Here is a 6,434-nt window from a genome sequence, read left to right on the forward strand (position 1 = left end):
TGATGGAATCAACAGAAGCCTGGAAAAAAGAAGAGGAATGAATTAACAACCTAGAAGACAGAGTAATGGAAAGTAATCAGGCTGAACAAAAGAGAAAAACATAAGTATGCAAAATGAGAATAGGGTTAGGAAATTAAGTCACTCCATCCAATGTAACAACATTTGTATTATAGGAGCCCCAGAAGAAGAAGAGAGAGGAAAGGAAGTAGATAATTTATTTGAAGAAATAATAGCTGAAAATTTCCTTAATCTGGGGAAGAAAGATCCAGGAGGCACAGAGAACTCCCAACAAAGTCAACAAAAGCAGGCCCACACCATGATATATTGTAATTAAAATAGCAAAGTATAGTGGTAAAGAAAAAATATATATTAAAAGCAGCAAGACAAAAGAAGACAGTTACATATGAAGGAAACCCCATAAGGCTATCAGCAGATTTTTCAGCAGAAAATTTTCAAGGCAGAAAGAAGTGGCATAATATATTCAAAGTGCTAAGTGTAAAAAATCTGCAGCCAAGAATACTTTCTCCAGCAAGGCTATCATTCAAAATAGCAAGAGAGACATAGAGTTTCCTAAAGAAACAAAAACCAAAGAAGCTCATGATCATGAAACCAGCCCTGCAAAAAATATTAAAGGAGACTCTTTGACCATTCAAAGAGACCAAAAAGAAACCAAAAATGACACTATGAAGGTAAGAAACACGAAAGGAGTACAAATGAATGTTTCTGTAAAAAAATCAGTCAAGGCACGTACAAAATTAAAAAAGGATGTAAAATATGATACCATATACCTAAAATGTGGGGAAGAGAGGAGTAAAGAATGATTTCTAAGTTAAATGACCATCAACTTAATATAGACTACTATATGCAGAAGAGGTTATATACAAACCTAATGGTAACCACAAATCAAAAACCAGTATTATATATGCAAAGAACTAAAGAAAACCAGCAAACCATGAGAGAACAAGAAGGGATATGACAAAATCTTCAGAAACAACTACAAAATAAATAATAAAATGGCAATAAATACATACCTACCAATAACTACTATGAATGTAAATGGACTACATGCTCCAATCAAAAGACATAAGGTAATAGAATGAATAAAACACCAAGACCCATCTATATGCTGCCTGCAAGAAACTCATTTTAGACCTAAAGATACTCGCAGATTTAAAGTGAGGGGATGGAGAAGCATCCATCATGCAAATAGAAGTGAAAAGAAAGCTGGGTAGCAATACTTGTATTGAACAAAATAGACTTTAAAGTAAAGACTATAACAAGAGTCAAAGAAGAACACTATATAAAAATAAAGAGGACAATCCAATAAGAAGATATAACAATTATAAATATTTGTGCAGCCAACATGAAGGACCCAAATATATTAAATGGTTAATAACAAACATAAAGATACTAATTGATAATAATTCAATAATAGGGGACTCTAACACCCCGCTTATATCAATGGGCAGATCATCTAAACAGAAAATCAACAATGGCTTTGAATGACACACTGGATGAGACAGATATTTTTTTCAGATAGATTTAATAGATACATTCAGAACATCAGAACATTTCATACTAAAACAGCAGAATGCACATTCTTTTCATGTGCACATGGAACATTCTCAAGAATAAATCACATATTGGGCCACAAAACAAGCCTAAACAAATTTAAAAAGATCAGTGATGGCATACATCTTTTCTGACCACAACACAATGAAACTATAAGTCAATGACAAGAAAAAAATTTGAGAAGACTACTAATATATGGAGATTAAACAACATGCTATCAAACAATGAATGAGTCAACCAAGATATCAAAGAAGAAATTAAAAAGTACATGAAAGCACTGTGGTTCAAAACCTTTCCATTAGAGCAAAAACAATTCTAAGAAGGAACTTTACAGCAATACAGGCCTACCTCAAGTAGCAAAAACAAAAATACCAAAGAAATTATAGTTGGCAATCAGTCCATTGCACACAAAGGAAACTTGGCCCTAATATGTTATGAAAGTTGTTAAAAAAATTCAGGAATATGTAAGAATATTGAAGAAGAAGGAGAAGGAGAAGAAGAAATATATGCTAAAATATGTAGTGTAATTCAATTAAGTTGAAATAAATTCAACCAATAATACCTGTAGAGATTAGGAAAATGCAATGCTTTCCACCTGATCAACGAACTTGTCCTTTAATTTCAGTTAAATGCCACCACTCTCCTAACACTCCAGTGTTACCTAAAAATGCCTTCAATTCATCCTGAACTGCTTTATATCATTTATCCTAATCACAAATTTATAAATTTTATTTGTTTTAATGGCTTTCATACTAAACTCTCACTTTAGACTATGAGTAATTTAAGGGTTAATCCCATGGACATCAAGATGTTTCTTCTGATAAGTCCTTGATAACTCCTCCATACACTCCTGTTTGCTTTTCAATTTCACTTTATATAATCCTTTTGCAGTACTTTTTTTTTTACCTCTACAGTGGAATCCAAAATTGGGTAGGTATAATTTGATGAATACTATCATACCATAGCATAGTTCCTGAACTGATGCTCTGTTCTACACACATCTTTACCCCAATAAAGCCTGTCAGTATAGAAACGTACTAAAGTTCAACAGTACTTTAAGGTACATAATTTTCCTAATCTATTCTGCTTGAGTAGTATTCCAAGAGAAATGCATTCGGGGTGAGATGTCTAGTATTTAATGTCTCGGTTGAAAACAAAAAATTAAGCACTGAAATAATAGCAGATAAGTCATCTATATGATATAAACGTATGGTAGGTTCTTAAAACTCTTCAAATTAGTCGACGATCACTTGGTATTTTGTAGTCAGCCATGCATTGTTTAGGTTCAAGTCCTTAATAGTCCATTGCACTGTCCCTCTTACCATCCAATCAACACCCCTCAATACCCTCTGTAGGACAGTGCACCTTATGTTAAATTTACACAAATTTATAATCTCTACTTTATAAGCCTCATAGTCAATGGGTATGTTGTTCCCCTTGCTGATTTCCTGCACTGGCCTATTTTATATATTGTGATACAATCTCCAACTCACAACCTCAGTATAACCCAGCTCTTTCACTCCTACAGAGATGAGAACTCTATTTTATGCAAGAAATTGGGAACTCTACACTTTCATTGTAATAATTATCCTTTATTGTAATTTTTTTGTAATTTTCTTTTTAAAAAAATTATTTATTCATGAGAGACACATACACAGAGAGACACACAGAGAGAGAGAGAGAGGCAGAGATATAGGAAGAGGAAGAAGCAGGCTCCCCATGGAAAGCCTGATGTGGGACTTGATCCCAGGACCCCAGGATCACACCCTGAACTGAAGGCAGATGCTCAACCACTGAGCCACCCAGGCATCTCTCCTTCATTGTAATTTTCATAAAAATATTTGTCCTGAGACTCTGAACACTTTTAGGTCAGGCAACATTTTATTCATTTCTTTTTTATACCCAGAGTCCAACACAATGCTTAAAAATGCTTGCTGAAGGAACAAATAACCCATATTTTTTTTAAAAAAATAAATGTTTAGTTACTATACAAACATACTGTTCCCACTATAGCATCACAGAATAGGCTACAAGCAATGAATGAATATGCATAATCTATCACTATTCTGAAAGTATTGATAAACCAAAATAAAATCAAGCACTCGGAAGTTAAATAATCTTCAAATAAAATTAATCTGCACAAGAGAGTGCTAAGTGCATAAAAAGTAAATGTTGGGTAATATAAAATGTGAATCATGGCAATTTGAGGCATTTGTTAACTACAAACATACTTTAATAAAAAGAATCAGAGGTAAAAAGTTCAGAAGATTTTAACTTATTAAAAAAAAGTACTGCCATTGTATTTATGCTTAATGAATATATATTATTTTAGATCAACTTACAGAAGATATCCCTAAATAAAGATAATTTAAAAATGCATGCAAAAACTGGAATTATTATGGGCAAAGTGATTTATAACAGCAATAGTATACTCACAATTTATTCTCTTAAGAATATCTGCCACTAAAAAAAAAAAAAAGGATATCTGCCACTAAATTATTATGAGGAAATGACAAATTAGATAGTATTGAAGAAAAGTGCATTTCTATTTGCTTAACACAGATCTCCTTAAATTTTTTTCATTTTTTTAAAATGTTGACTCAGGTATATATTAATTTAGGAAAAAGTAGATACATATACATACATACATACAGATACTGACTTCGGCTATTAAATGGCAAAAATTTCCTTTTTACCAGTTTAACTCCTTTTTGCCATATAAAAGGTCAATCTTGAGACATATTTATACTTCATAGTGCAAACTACAAGCCTGACTTATTGGAAAATAGCTAATTTATTGTCCTTGATTGAGCTATATAGCTGCCTGTAATTTGACAATAAATCAGTACACTTTTTGTATTTTTTTTAAAAAGAAAAGAAAATAGTTTAACACAGCACATTAGAATGTTAAAATGATTTCAAGGAAGATTAATAACATCCACATGATAGTTATTCTCTTGCTTTGAAAGGAAACACATTATCTATTCCATAATAATTGATTGCTTTTCTGAGGAATGTCCTTGATTTCAGTGGTATTTTTCAAGCTTTTGATACTAATCTGTAAGATGTTGTTAGGAAAGACTCTTACCTCATCAGACATTCTGTAAGAAACAAAAAATTCTGCACCTGATAAATCATCCATATTCTCAAAATGACAATTTTCACTTAAAGAACTGGTCTCCTCTGAATACTTCCAAAATAAAAAATCAGAGGTATGCTCTAGAATTAAAAAAAAAAAAAAAAACTCTACAAAACTTATCCTCTTAAATAAGAGAAGTGTTATAAAAATAGAAAATCAAGTTGCCCTTTTCAAATTTACTTTGTGACTTTGTGCCTTTTTCAGATGCACTTTCTATTTTTCACTGGCTTTAGGAACATGTGTTGATTTAAAAAGTGGACACAGAAAAATTTGTTGGCCATTATTAAATTTGTTCAATCTACTCAGCAAGTAAGCAACTTTGGAAATATGGGGATAGATTTAACTTAAAAAACAAACAGTTAGCCAAACTTTTATATATTATTTATTTTATATTTGCATACACTTTTCCTGCTAAGCCATGTGCCTCTATAGGACTGCATGGTGTAGTGGAAGAAGCAAAGTTCTGCACTCAGAGATACTTGGGGGTCAAGGCTATCTCCATTCCCCTCACAGAGGGACCTAGCACTATTAGTTAATTTGTATTCTGAATCTCATTTTACTTATTGATGAAAACTTAGTCAATAATTTATCACAAAGGCTGTTTGTGATGTTTAAATGAGAAACATATAAGCAGTAGGCCATATAATTTATCAATAAATATTGGTTTCCATATTTTTGGCAGTTATTTTTGACTATTTGAAATTTTTTTTACACTCTGATTAGCAAACTTTCCTACAGAGTTGTCAATAAATAAATGGAAAAAATATTTTATTAAATCAATAAGTAGGCAGCCATTGCCACAACCACGATACCCAAATGAAAGAAGCAGAACCAGCAGCAGCACCGCCACTGCAACAGCCCCCGCTTGCAGAGGAGGAGGAGACTGGGGTGACGAGGAGGATGGGAGTCCCATCGGACCACCCAGCCCTCTGGGCCCTCCCCCCATGGCCAATGGAAAGCCTGGGGACCCCAAGTCAGCTCTTCACAGAGGTCCTCCAGGATCAAGAGGACCAATGATTCCACCACTGCTGAGCCTCCCACCTCCTCCCAGGGGCAGAGGCCCAACTCGGGGAGGCCTGCGCACCAGGTGCAGCTCATATGGTCATGGCTGGTGGGGGGCCAATACTGAACCTCCTTTTCCTGGACCAGGCCAGGGGGGTCCTTCCAGAGGAGACTTTCACAAAGAGCAGAGAAATCCCCGAAGGCTCAAAAGTTGGTCTCTTACCAAAAATACCTGCCCGCCCAAGGATGGCCCCCAAGTTATGGAAGACAAATCCAACCGCCCTGTCTGCTGACATTTTGCCCAAAAGGGCCACTGTCGATATGAGGACCTCTGTGCCTTCTACCACCCAGGTGTCAATGGACCTCCTCTGTGAGACTGTGCCTTCCCATCCAGGCTGGAAGGAGCCCTCTGACCTAGCGGCCATATATTTCCCTGTGGCCCTGTGACGGCTACTATGAGGCAGTTCCACCCACCACCCACAGTCAGTGACACCCACTCCTATCTGCCACCTCCCCCATTTGGGGTCCAGAGTTGTATTTCATCACTGGTGCCCAGCATGTGGGCTTTCTTCCGATCCAGCCTCCAGAGGCTCGCCTTCAGGACCCCACCTTTGCTCTCTTCAACTGCCTCCTGGATCCTCTCCCCCTTCACCGATTGACTGATGAACAGGAAACCTCTTGGATGCTGTTTCTTGTGCATCTGTCCACCAAGCCCTCGGTA

The 6,434-nt window shown here is 35.6% G+C and overlaps 1 pseudogene; it reads left to right on the top strand.

Annotated features, from left to right (window-relative positions):
- Nucleotides 1-683: 683 nt before the first annotated feature.
- LOC129494582 (proline-rich protein 3-like) lies at nucleotides 684-6,087 on the top strand (annotated as a pseudogene).
- The last annotated feature ends 347 nt before the right edge of the window (nucleotides 6,088-6,434 follow it).

Source organism: Nyctereutes procyonoides, unplaced genomic scaffold, assembly GCF_905146905.1.
Source record: "Nyctereutes procyonoides isolate TBG_1078 unplaced genomic scaffold, NYPRO_anot_genome, whole genome shotgun sequence".
NCBI classification, from domain to species: domain Eukaryota; kingdom Metazoa; phylum Chordata; class Mammalia; order Carnivora; family Canidae; genus Nyctereutes; species Nyctereutes procyonoides.